At 44.8% G+C, this 13922-nt stretch overlaps 1 protein-coding gene across 2 annotated transcripts in view; it reads left to right on the top strand.

The window, feature by feature from the left end:
• TBC1D1 (TBC1 domain family member 1) overlaps window positions 1-13922 on the top strand; it is a 192564-nt gene that overhangs the window by 15643 nt on the left and 162999 nt on the right. The gene's annotated exons all lie outside the window — the stretch shown is intronic.

Here is a 13922-nt window from a genome sequence, read left to right as displayed (position 1 = left end):
AATGGCAAAGTTCTAGGTCAGTGATCTCCACGTTCTTGAATCCCATTAAGAAAAAAACATAGTTAGTTATAAACCATTAAAAAAATACTTTTAGCCAGTTTCCCAAGGCAGAGATAACATCTATTCATACAAAGGTTGTTGATAAGAGCAGGAGCTATGAATCTAAGTTTTGATATGATCAGGGTTCTTTGGTGTCTTTTTCCTGTTACCAACTCCTGCTCAGATCTGGTCACCCTGATATTATGATGTGTCTGAGGTGAGGTCAAAACTCTGCTATGTCCCTGCCTTCTTCTGTTTTGCATTGCTACCAGAATTATTTGTAGTTCTTTGCAGGACTTCAAGCCGCTTGTCTGGTTCATGATTATCAGCGCATGTAAAAGCGGAGATAGAATTCACATAGCCACTTTCTCAGTTGGACCCATGGAGGAAAATGGAGTTTAGTAGCAGTACAGGAGAAACAGTCATGGGTACCACAACTAGCCCCACGAGTGGCCTGAAGACTACGTGTGCTGTCTTGGGTGCTAGGCTCCAGCATCCTCATGTGGCCAGGGCTGTTGGCCACTTGGACTGAGGGAGGATGCCCGGGTTCCTGTGGAAATGGCCGTGAAGTCTATGGTTCTCAGGATCTCTGGACTTTCTTTTGCTTTTTTAAAAGGCAGCTTTCGTGGCGCTCAAGCTTGTCTTGAGCAAGCTCAAACCCTAGATGTAGCAGAGGTTGGTCTTGAACTGCTAACCCTCCCGCTTCCGCCTCTCAGCTGCTGGGGGTTACAGGAGTGCTCGGCCATGACCAGCTATGCTTTCATAGTTTCAAGTCTAAAACGTGACTAGAAACGCCAGCATTCCTATTCTTCCTACTAGGTTCTTTTGCATTACTCTCCAGGGTGTAAGAAAATCATCTGGAAATTAGTGTTCTTGATTCCGAGTATAACCTGACCCCCCCCAATTCCCACCCCGTAGCCACAGGTTTCAGCCAACAGCAGACAGAAAATATTTGCTGAAAATTGTATCCGTGCTGAGTAGGTAAAACACTCTTTCTCTTGCCCTTATCCTCTGAGCAATAGCCTAACAATTCGCTGACATATGGCATGTGTCAGGTTATTTGAAGGATACAGGAGATTTTGTGGAGGCTATTTGCAAACTCTGACATTTTGTACAAGAGACTAGAGCATCTGCAGGTTCTGGTATCTGTGGGAATCCTGGAACAGCTCCCCTGAAGGTGTCAAGGGACAGCAGCGGATTTTGGGGACTCAGTCTTGTTTGTTCCTTTTACTCACTGACTTGGTGGTCACTGCTCTGGCTGGTGTCTCAGAGGTCATTAGCAGAAACAAGGAGGAAGGCAGGTGCTCCAGGAGGCGTCGGGCTCAGCGGCGCACATCAGGAGCCTGGTAAAGGCAGGATGAAGTCTAGCACATGCCCTGAGCATAGGGAAGAGGGTTTTAAAAAAAAAGACTTATTTATTTATTTATTTATTTACTTATTTATTATGTATATAGTGTTCTGTCTGCATATACACCTGCATGCCAGAAGAAAGCATCAGATTACATTATAGATGGTTGTGAGGCACTAAGGACCTTTGAAAGGGCAGGTGGTACTCTTAACCACTGAGCCATCTCTCCAGCCTGTGAAGGGGGTTTTTTGTTTGTTTTGTTTTTCAAGTAAAGCCAGTGAGGATCTAAAAGCCATCCTCCTCCTCCTCAAGTGCCTCTGTAGTATGAGTCATGGAGTGTTGCCACGCCTCATCTCAGATTCTCACTCGGACGGTCAGAGAGGCTAACTTCTGGGTTCAAATCCTGTCTCTGGTCCATATAAACTTGTGACCTCGGGCAACGGGGTGTGCTTGCTCATCTGTACAATGGGAGTGGTTGCAGCAATTGACTCATACAGTTGCTGGAGGGTTAAGTGAGATAGCATGGGACCCAAAACTGACTATGTTGGCTGGAGGCAATAAGCAGTTGCCAAGCAGGCGTAAATCCTTGGCTTCTACCTCAAGCACTGCCAAGAAAAGAAAGGAAAAAAAAATCGTAGTAATAAGCATTTATGGCCATGGAGAGTACTCAAGAGGGCTTTCAAATTGTATTTTATTTATTTATTTTGTGTGCATTTGATGGGGGAGGTATACATGCTGTGGGGTATGGGTGGAGGTCAGAGGAAATCTTTGAGTCGTAGCCTCTGTCTACCTCATGGGGTAGAACTCAGGTTATCAGACTTGGCTGGAGGCACCTTTACTCCACTGAGCCATGTGGCTGGCCTCTGAACTCAAAAGGTTTTTTGCTTGTAAGCTTAGCCTTTCATGGCTGAGCCATCTCTCCAGCCCTCAAAAGGTGTTATGGAGGCAGAGTAAATGGTAATCTCACTCCAAGTGTTTGGTGCAAAGAGAGTATGTAGAAGAATTATGTGCCTTCAGCTCTCGGGTGACATGTTTGTCATCCTTGGCCAGCATTTTATAAACTCAACTCCCACAAAACTCTATGACTAAACAAACCTAAGGGTTCCTGTTATTTGGGAAGATTCCAGAATATGGAGGAGAGGGTTCAACAGCTCTCTTTGGTGATGGATTTTCTGAGGAACATATATCCTGCACCTCACACTTTTGCTTCCTTCCCACAGTCTTTCCCAGACATCTGTGAAAAGCTCTGGCCAGTCACTTGGACACCTGACTAAAGAGAGAGGTTTATAGCTGGGAGGTGGTGGCGCACGCCTTTAATCCCAGCACTCCGGAGGCAGAGGCAGGCAGATCTCTGTGAGTTCGAGGCCAGCCTGGTCTACAGAATGAGCTCAAGGACAGCCAAGGCTACACAGAGAAACCATGTCTCAAAAAAGAAAATAAAAAAGAAACAAAACAAAAACAAAGAGAGAGGAGAGAGAGAGAGAGAGAGAGAGAGAGAGAGAGAGAGAGAGAGAGAGAGAGGTTTATGACAAAATTCTGTAACTGAGGCATTCAGCCTCACTCCAAGTAGAGAATTAGTCTTTCTCTACATTCTAAAGAGCCGTCTTTGAAGTATAAATTAATTCTTAAGATCTCTTTGGCCCGTGTACAGTTTTTACCAGCATCAGTTGTCATTAGAGTATAGATTGCTACCATTCCTGTTCATTTTCTTTGAGAGAGTTGTTGGCAACATAGATACTGAACTCAGGCATTTTTTTTTCTCATTAGAAATAGAACAGTAAATGACGGTGGCCCCGATTTTAACTGACATATCTATTGTGTTCTTGTGATGTCTATCCCCTGACAGGATTGTCTGCATGCTAACCCACACTGGCGTTTCTCTTGACTGTTCTGTAACATTTTCTCAGTGAAAGAATTCTCCAGATTAAGGATTCTTCTAAGTGGATGAGGTCAGCCTTGACTGTGCTTGCCAAAGCAAACATGCCTTTGCTGCTATGGGCATAGACATAGAACTCGGGCTTGAGAAAGAATCCTCTCATCAGCACCTGAGTTAATTTGCTGCAGAAGATCTAAGGCAAATAGGCACGTGGAAGATTATTTTATGGGTACACCATGCTAGGGCCTTTTCATTGTGTGCTTCATAGAACACTCTGGAATCACTTTCACAGAGCCCTGCTCTGTGTTACCTTTCAATAAAGGGGAGGGTGTCTGAAATTGGTTTGGGCAAGTAGCCTGACTGATATTTTTAGTCCTCCTGTGTTACCACGTTTCTCATTGTTGTAACAAAAGCAAGTTCAAGAGGGAAAGATGTACTCTAGTTCACAGTTGAAGCAGGGGCAGACTCCACTGTGACAGAGAGGGCATGGTGGCAGGAGCGTGTGGCCTCTCCTGGTCTCAGCAGGTCAAAGAGCAGTGAGAGCAGGCCACAATGTTTCCCACTTCCTCCTTTATATTCTGTCCAGGATCCTAGCCCGTGGGCTGATACTGCCCACGTTCAGGAAGGGTCTTTTCTTCCTCAGTTAAACGTCTTGGAGATGCCATAGATGTCTTCATAGATGTGATGAGTTTCCTTGGAGATTGTAAATAATAAGCCAACAGTGACACTTAACTTACGTTAAAGGCAGGGTGGCACTCATGGCTACATTATTTAATTAAAATCATATGATGTTGTTTCCTTCTGGTGTTAGCTTTGTTTTGTTTACATTTTACCCAAGACCAGCTTGTGTTGAAATTTCACCATCTGGGCCAGGTGTGGTGGTGTGAACTTTTGTCTGATCTCTATGAGTTCGAGGTCAGCCTGCTCAATTCAAGTTCCAAGTCAGTCAGACATACATAGTGAGACCTGTAGTGAGAATTTTAGAATTTTGGTTTCTTTAAAGAACACAGAAATAGAGCCAGACACCTTTAATCCCAGTACTCGGGAGGCAGAGGCAGGTGAATCGTTGTGAGTTCGAGACCAGCCTGGTCTACAAAGAGAGTCCAGGACAGCCAAGGCTACACAGAGACCCTGTCTCGAAATACCCCTGCCCCAAACAAAACAAAACAAAACCCCACAAAAATAGTATAAGAATATGTTTTTGCTTTAATCCCGGTGTGGGGATATGGGGGCTGCTTCAAAGCAGCTGACTATGATTTGCCCACTGCTCTGGCGAGGGTGTGATTTTTTTCCAGCTGCAGATAGTTTCTGTGACTTTTGCAATTCAGGGGAGTTTTCAGAGGGTACATAAATGCTAGGGCCGGAGAAGCAGGATTGTGGTTTGTTGTTGATTGACTGTTGGCTGGTCAAGGTTTGCTAAGTAGTCATTCACAAAGAAGCAGCAAGAAAAAGATGGAATCAGAGACCCTGAGGGCAAAGATGAAACTTGCTTCAAGGACCTCTATGCCCCTAATCATCAGGAAACAGCCTAACCATAACATCACCCCCTTCCCGACCCCTGACTTTTTTCAGGGATCTCTTTCCTCCCTTATCTTTCTCTTTCTATCTTTTCTTCCTTAACTTTTATTTAGATTGAAAGGGAAGAAGAAAAGGGGTGGAGCAGGGTGAAAGAAAGAACCCACAAAGTAGTAAAAACCGGCTATAGAGATCCTATCTCAAAAGTCAGCCAAATTTGCCATCTGTTTGAATTTGTTTTTGTTTTTGTTTTTTGGGGTTTTTGTTTGTTTGTTTGTTTTGAGACACAATATCTCTGTGTTAGCCTTGGCTGTCCTGGACTCGCTTTGTAGACCGGGCTGGCCTCGAACTCACAGCGATCTGCCTGCCTCTGCCTCCCAAGTGCTGGGATTAAAGGCATGCGCCACCGCGCCTGCCCTGTTTGGAATTTTAAGGTAGCGATTTATTGTCCACACCATTATTTTCAGGACTCTCAATAGAGCGTGACCCCCAGCGGGTCTCTTGCACAGCTGTTCTGTTTGCTGGCTCATTGCTGTTTGCCAGAGTGAAGACGGAGAACAGCCACAGAGAGCACTGTGTCCCCACGTCCAGTGACTCTGGAAAACACAGCACACATTTTCACACAGCCCTAGCTATTCTGCCCGCTACAGTGGTTTTAACTACGCCAGAATTTCAGCTGTTTGTCTATGGTTTTGCTGTTCTGGGAAGGGCTCTGAGCAGGTTTCGTTAGTCGTGACCTGAACACTCTTCAGTGCGCTGTCTCTCTTTCTCTGAGGTGTCCTTTGGCGTAGATTTCAGCTATGACTTACTGTGCAGTTGCAGGGGACAGTGTGGTATCCATGTCAGTTAAAACTTAGTTGACTGAACTGTGAGGCCAGACAGAAGTCGGCTGCCGGGTGCAAGGGTTGGCAAGGATTCTTTCCATCCATAAAAAGGATGTCCGGGACTTGGTGAACTCTGAGGTATTTGTTGGAAGGTTTCTGTTCGTGACACCAGATCGATTGCATGATTTATTTTAGACTTTGAAAAATGGGTCTGAGGGCTTTAGACCCATGAGCCTTAGGAGATGGGATCGGACAATTTTTTTTTAAAGTTTTTTTTTTCTTTTTCAACATTTGACACTGCTTTGCATTTTTAGCCAAATGCTTTGAGTTTTCTAGTTGTTTATGAAAACTAAATCTATTCCTAAGAATAGATTTCACAGGGATGTGGAATCTAAAGTTAACTTGAATTGTAAAAGGTTATATTTATAGTTTAGACCTTTCCTCACTAATACAGTAGGCATGTGGCTACCAAGCCCGTGACATGCGGCTATCTGGAAGGAGACGCCCATCAGTGGAAGCACTGTGGATACTGACACACAATTTGAGAAACAGAATGCATCATATCTCAATAAGAGTCTGTGATGGTTGCGTGCTGAAAATGAGTTTGGCACATACAGGGTTAGACTATGTGGTCTGAAACCAAATTTCCCTGGTTCATTTACCATTTTCAAATGTGCTTACCAGATGATGTTTAAAATGCACGAATAGCTTACATCCTCTTTTATTGGTTAACATAGAATCAGACTGGTGACCTGACAAGTATTTCTGGAAATAACCTCTGCAGTCATCACAGGGAGACCACAAGTTCCCCTTCTTTGCTGCTTTTATTTGTTAACGAGAAGGTGCTCAGTCACCCCATAAGGTCACATTTCAAAGCTATGACCTGTTCTTAAGTCTAGCAGCGCATTGGACTGTTATTTTAGAAAACACATTACCTGGAATTACCTGGAATACATCCCAGGTAATTCCCACAGCCTGGAGTCATCTTCTTTTAGTCATGTTTCCTGATTAATCATGTACTTACCAGCCTAAGCTCTAAAAGAAGAAGGTCCTTGTTTTTAATCACCATTAGACCTTGGTACCCAGCAGGCTCTGATGCAAAGAAGGGCTTCCATGGATGAATTGAGTGTGGAAGGAGAAAAATCAATGTTGCTAACTCAACACAGGCAGAGGGTATCCAGCATGGCCTGCCTTTGCCTTCCCAGACTCTTAAGGTTTTGAACGGATTCCCCAGCACTGTGTCGGGGTGGGGGTGGCAGTGGTGGGGGTGGGCATGGGGGGGGGCGCCTGCTGTAGTCAGTCCACCCATTCAGATGTAACTGTTTCAGACACCCAGAATCAATGTTTAACCTGATCTCTGGGCATCCATCCCATGGCTCAGTCAAGCTTACATAGGACATGAGCCGTCATACCCCGTGACCAGCTGCATGAGTCCCCTGCTTACGTCATTACACTGTCATCAGAATTGTGTTAAGATGTTCCCTTTTCTGGCCACCCTGCCTGAATTTCTTTTCCCTCAGAGCAGCAGTTCTCAACCTTTGACCCCCAAAAGACTATCAGAAAACACAGATACTTATATTATGATTCATGAGAGCAGCAAAATTGCAGTTACAAAGTAGCAGTGCAAGTAACTTTAAGGTTGCCAGTCACCATAACGTGAGGAACTGTATTATTAAAGGGTCACAGCCTTAGGAAGGGTGAGAGGCACTGGCTTAGAGTCAGTTTGAGCAGGACTCACTGTCTTAGTCCCCTGAAATCAGGTTTTAATGTACACAAAATTGTCCTGGCACTTATTGGTGACAGCTAAGAAAGGGACTTTCATAGTGTAGAGCCGTCTCTGAGAAAGAACTTGGCAGTTAAGTCTTTTCAGTTGCAAAATGGGCCCAGTGCCTTTGCTTGCTCTATTACTCTATTACAAAAGTAATTTTGTGTGGGAAGCCGGGCTGTGGTGGCACACATGCCTTTAATCCCAGCACCCAGGAGACAGAGGCAAGAGGGTCTCTTCTCTATGAGTTCCAGGCCAGCCTGGTCTACAAAGCGAGTCTAGGAAAGTCAGGGTTGTTACACAGAGAAACCCTGTCTCTAAAAACAAACAAACAAACAAAACCCCAAAACGAAGCAAAATAAAAAGCAATTAACTTCGTGTGTGACTATAGATGTATTTGTTTTCAGTGTCAAAAAAAAAAAATTAATACAACAAAGTTAGAAGCGGGGCCTGGAGAAATGGCTCAGAGGTTAAGAGCACGTGCGGTTTTTTCCCCCACCCATAGGATCTGCGTTTGATTGCCAGCACTCACATAGCAGTTCACAACCACCTCTCGCTCCAGTTTCAAGCACTCTAACGCCCTCTTCTGGCCTTATTGAGCACCAAGCATGCGCACGGTGCAGGATACACAAGTAGGCAAAACACAACTGCATGGAAACAAACTTTAAATTAACTTTTAAAAAGTTAAAAGTAAAAATTTCTCTGTAAGCCAGACATGGTGGCACACAGCCCATAATACCAGTATTAAGGGGGCAGAAGCAGGCAAATCTTTCCAATTTGAGGTCAGTCTGGTCTACACAGAGTTCCAGGCCAGCCAGGGCTAAAACAATACAAACAAACAAACAAATTCTCCCTACTCTCATACCCTGGAGAAACCAACATTAAAATACAGTGTTTATTGTTATAGGTATATGCTCTTATTTATAAAATCAGATCTTGCCATAGGCGATAATTTTGTATATTCTGTTATTCCTTTTGTGTGCACTCGTGCACACACATGCATACACACACACAGGAGTGCACACACATCTCCTTATGGTTATAGAGGTATATTTAAATCTTTTTTTATTTTAAAAATTTATTTATAGGAGTTTGCCTGCTGTGTACCACTTGGGTGCCTGGTGCCAAGTGAGGCCAGAGAGGGCATGAGATCCCCTGGAATTGGAGTTACAGATGACTGTGAATAGCCGTGTGGGTGCTGGGACTCGAACCTGTGTTTTCTGGAAGAACAGCCAATGCTCTTAACCACCGAGCCACGAGCCATCTCTCTAGCCTCCCTATTTTTCTATTATTTTCTCTCCCATCCCCCATCTGCAATTGTATAGTAACTGCTTGTATACAGTAGGAGAAAGAGGGTGTCTGCAGCAGAGTGTCTGCTTAGATTGCGAAAAGGGGGTGTGACCAGCGTGAGCTGAATAAAGATGTCTTTTGGGGAGGGGGTTGAGACAAGATTTCTCTATGTAGCCTTGGCTGTCCTGGACTCACTTTGTAGATGAGGCTGGCCTTGAACTCACAACAACCCACCAGTGTCTGCCTCCTGAGTGCTGATGAAGATGTCTTTAAGACACCTAATTCTGGAGACAACATTCTGGAGAAAGCCAGGCTTCCTCAGTAAGAAGGCTGAGGCAGGAGTGAAACCTGTCTTTATTGGCTGTGATGTAAGCAGAGACGTTGTCATCTGGGCACTAGTGGCTGCCCTGATGTGTATGTCCAGTGGGCGACCTAGTTTCTTCCAACGCCTCCGCTTGCTGATACTCCCCAAACAGTGACTGCAGCTGATGACAGCAAGGAGTTGCCTGAGTACACATGGAAGAAAGGAGTCTAGGACCGGAAACAGCAGGCATAGACGAGCAGAGAATTAAGAGGTACAAGAGAAAGAACAGGGAGAGGTGGCCTGGGCTGGGTATGGAACTGAACTTGCAGGAAGCCCTGTGGTTTTCATGGCTGCTGGCCTTCTCTTTCCTTGGGGACAAGGATTCTGGTTCAACATTTAAAGTCTCACAAGGAATGCGATGAGCTCTGCTGCAGTCTGGATTCTACAATGAGTTAGCCCACCCCTGTTCACACATCACCCACACCTTGCCCCGTCTCTTGCATCTGCTGATACAGATCCCCACAGAAGCGCGCTCCTCCCCCTGGGAAGGGAGCAGAGGATAATCCCCTTAGCAGCATGTCTGTGTGGGGCCTCTCTGATGTTAACTTTCAGGCCAGAGATTACGTTTTAATTATGATGGCACACGCCTTAACGGGCATCGAAGCTTAAAAAGAAACAAACACCAGAGACAAGTTGTACATGCAAGAGAATAAATGTCCCATCCAAATGATTTCCGCCCTTCAATCGTCGTTTATACCAGTTGGATTTCTAAAATCTGTTCTTGCCTTTCTCCTCCCTGCAAGTTGTGGATTGCCTCAGACTGTTTATGACGAAGGGAGGGGGCCGGCCACTGACTTCTGCCATGAAGGAAAGAAAAAGCATTGTTCTATGTCAAAGAGCTGCAGCTAGCACTTGTGCTTGATAAAGAAGGTAAAGTTAGGACAAATACGATTTCAGGCTGCTCTCTGGCTTTTGTGTTGTAAGTAGTAAGGGAACCGTTGTCACCATCGCGGGGTATCTCTGGCCTTTTCTTCACAAGGCGCACCTTACCACTTTTGATCAGTCTGTAAACCGAGTGTGTACATCTACGCTCCATCTATCACCATCAATTGTGCTGCTGCTCTCATGACAGACAACGTACACTGTTTTAAAACTGATATAATGTTTCTGGCATATAAAAACCGTTTACAAAATACTAGCATGATTCAATGTCAATTGCCAAGGATTGTGAGATAACACTTCCCTTGCGGCTTTACGTGATTGCGTACTGAATACTCCTGCCTTTTAAAACTAGAAACACGGGAATGAAAAAGTCTGAAAGAAAAAAAGAACATAGTCCAAAAGACTTTTTAAAGTTTTAGCTTTTTAATTCAGTCAGGGAAGGAGCAGCTACTTGTATTTAAGGAGCAGCTACTTGTATTTAAGCATCCTTAAGTTCGAGTTTCTCAGGATAACTAATGGTAATCACAGAAGCCGCGGAGCCATTTTATTTAAATACATGCTTAGATAAACAGATCAGGTAGTTTAACAGTGCGAGCGTCCCCTCTTCTGTCGGTGCTAAATGACTGCGTTAGTGTAGACACTGACCCAAGGATTTTTGTTTTTTAACCACAAGCACAATGTTTCCACAGAGCTTCACTACTGCCTGTGAAGATTGGTTTATTTATTAAATCAAGCACTGCGTGAGCACTGGGCGCCAGACAGAGTCTGCTAGGCACAACAAAGAGCCCTTGACCTTGAGGAACTTTCATCCTGGGCTCCCCTCTCCCCCCTCCCCTCCCCCAAGCCCCACTTCCACCCTCCATTCCCCCCCCCCCCCAAGACTGACGCTGGAGAATAGTTAGAGGCAGCTGCTTAGTAGGTCCCTCCTTTAGCCACTGAGTAGTGTTATCATTAAACGTAACAGCCACAACTAATTTGTCTGGTTCTTTGTAATTTACAAAACACGTGTGTTTACGTTGCCACATTTGATGCATTTACTTACTCTTCGATTTGGTAATTTGCAAGCGTTTAGGATGGAGGCTTTGACACTTAAGAGTTCTGGGTCTTGTATGATTTAATACTCCTTTGATACCAAGAAACAGGATCCAGGAGACCTGATGTCTTCAGTCAGATTTCTCTGCTGCTCGGCAGAGGCCCGTCACTAAAAGGCAATCTCCTCATCTTTACTGCACAACTCCGATCACAAGGTAGAGATGTTAACAGGCCCCAGAAAAATCCTTTTAGAATACAGTACAGAGGAACCTGAGCCAATGGCCAGCTGAGATTCTATGCCTTTAAGACAGACAATACCTTTATGCTAGATGCTGGCAGACAACCAACCCTCTAGGAACCTCCCACCCTCATCTGTCAATCATCTGTGAAAACTGCCTGAGACTCTTCCCTCTGTTCCTACCGGCGGTTTCTGCTTGATCTTTGTGGTGTTTTGAATTAGAATGATCCCATAGGTTCATATATTTGAGAGTTTGGTCCCCAATTGTGGGAACTTTTTGGGAGGGATTAGGAGACGTGGCCTTGTCAGAGGAGGTGTGGCCTTCTCTGAGGAGGCGTGGCCTTCTCTGAGGAGGCGTGGCCTTGCCAGAGGAGGTGTGGCCTTCTCTGAGGAGGTATGTCACTGTGCGTAGGCTTTGAGGTTTCAGAAGTCCAGCCTGTCTCCTGTCGGCCTCCAACTCTGGCAAGATGCAAGCTCGCAGCTACCGCTCCAGCGCCATGCTCATCGCCATGACGGCCATGAAAGCTAACCCTCTGAAACTAGACGGAAGCACCGAATTAAATGCTTCCTTCTGTAAATCGCCTTGGTCATGGTGTCTCTTCACAGTGATCGAAAAGTAAGACAATTGCGTGGTGGCACACGCCTTTAATCCCAGCACTCGGGAGGCAGAGGCAGGAGGATCTCTGTGAATTCGAGGCCAGCCTACAAAGTGAGTCCAGGACAGCCAAGGCTACACAGAGAAACCCTGTCTCGAAAAAACCAAACCAAACCAAACCAAACCAAACCAAACCAAAACAACAAAAACAAAAACAGCCTTATTAGCAAACATCTAAGCAGTTTGGGATGAATTTATTCTATAGAAGAGAGACATTGACCCTAAAAGTGCCCCACCCACCTCTGACATGTTTACACGGTTCAGTTCAGTTGCTGTTAGTTTATATCCTTCTGTCTGGAGCGTGTTCAGCCTGGAGAAGGAGCCAGCTGGTACCCAGGGATGCTGCTTCTCGTTACTCATCATCGCCGAGAGAAGATGCCCCATGATATGTCTGCAGTAGCTGTAACTGTGTAGAGGGAATGTGTGTGCTTTGTGAGGAAGGGACCATGTGACGTACTCAGGAAGACCTCTGTAAGGAGGACCAGGAGCAAAGGCGCGACACAAATGACGCTAGGCAAGCACAAGGACAGGAGTCCCTCCCTTCCTACCTCCTTCCTACCCCCTTCCTACCTCTATGGCTTCTCTGCTTTCTTTTGCTCATCCTTGAAATATTAGCGTTGCTCCCGATGAGTGTTTGAAGCCTTGTGTGGATGAGACAGGTACTGTCTTCTAGGTGGAGCTAGGCAGATGGAGGGAGTCACAGTGTGCTCGTTCGACCCTTGCTTCCTTGGCTAGTCTTGCTCACTGATCAACACATGACACTATTTATTTTTGAGTCTTGCTCTCCTCTGGGGATGTGGGCGCTATAGATATTCTAGACATAACGTGATACATCCCGACTTCAAAGTGAGCATTGGTAATGTGGACCTTAGTGTAATACAGACCTGCTGAGCTCTTACCATCCAAACGTACTCCATAAGGAAACCTCCTGCACTTGAACACCTTCACCAATGACATCATCAACTCTGCCACAGAAAAGAGAACTTTAAATAGTCCTCTAATCTTCATCCATAGCTACTGCAAGTAGCTTTCTATACATATAGCTATTTGATATGTTGGATAATACTGTTAGCAGCTATTTAAATTAATATAGTATGTTAATAGGGACAAGAAAAAAATCAGCTAAGTTAGTTGTTTCAAATCTGGGGCCTCATTTAAAGTCTTCTGGGTATTTTTTTTTCATTTGAAGGTGAAGCTTTCTTGTTTACTAATAGCCAAAATCTGTCAGTTGGTCCATTTGTCTATCTATCTTTTTGTTTTGTTTTGTTTTGTTTTGTTTTGTTTTGTTTTTCGAGACAGGGTTTCTCTGTGTAGCCTTGGCTGTCCTGGACTAACTTTGTAGACCAGGCTGTCCTCGAACTCTCAGCGATCTGCCTGCCTCTGCCTCCCAAGTGCTAGGATTAAAGGCATGAGCCACCATCCAGCTTTTCTGTCTGTTGGAGTTATGTTCTAAGATAAATATTCTCTGTTCTGGCCCTAATTTTGATACACAGTCATGATGACCTTGAACTTCTGATTTGTCTCCTTCTACCTCCCAAGTGCTAGGGTTATAAACATCCACCACCAGTTCTGGTTTATTCAGACACTCTGCCAGTCTAACCACATCCCCAGCCTTGTTTATTGCTCTTTAACTTCTGCTGTCTTTGGAGACCAAATCCATGGTTCCCGTAGGAGACATCTCAGACTTATGCTTAACTATGATGATGTTTTCTGTAAAAGCAAAAATAACCCATTCCTTTGTTTAGACACAGTGTATGAATTTTTTATGCTGGAAACAAATCATTATGTCATTATGCAAATGAGACATAATTTTGTGGAAGTATGTGATGCAGAGCAAAGTTGAGCTGCTTAAATGCAAACTTTTATGCTTTCATCTAGGAGATGTGCTTCCTCAGGGAGATGTGCTTCCTCAGGGAGATGTGCTTCCCCAGGGAGATGTGCTTCCCCAGGGAGATGTGCTTCCCCAATATTGTTAGATCAAAGTCCAGGTCAGCGTTTCCTCTCACTGTGGCTGTCATCAACATACACGTAGCCACATTCTAGCTTAAGAACCTGGGAGAAGGTACTAGCCTCTCTATGACTCAATTTCCCCAA

This window comes from Acomys minous, assembly GCF_964271855.1.
Source record: "Acomys minous genome assembly, chromosome: 10".
Classification (NCBI taxonomy): domain Eukaryota; kingdom Metazoa; phylum Chordata; class Mammalia; order Rodentia; family Muridae; genus Acomys; species Acomys minous.
Note: the sequence above shows the minus strand (reverse complement) of the source record. Positions and strands in the feature narration are given on the sequence as shown.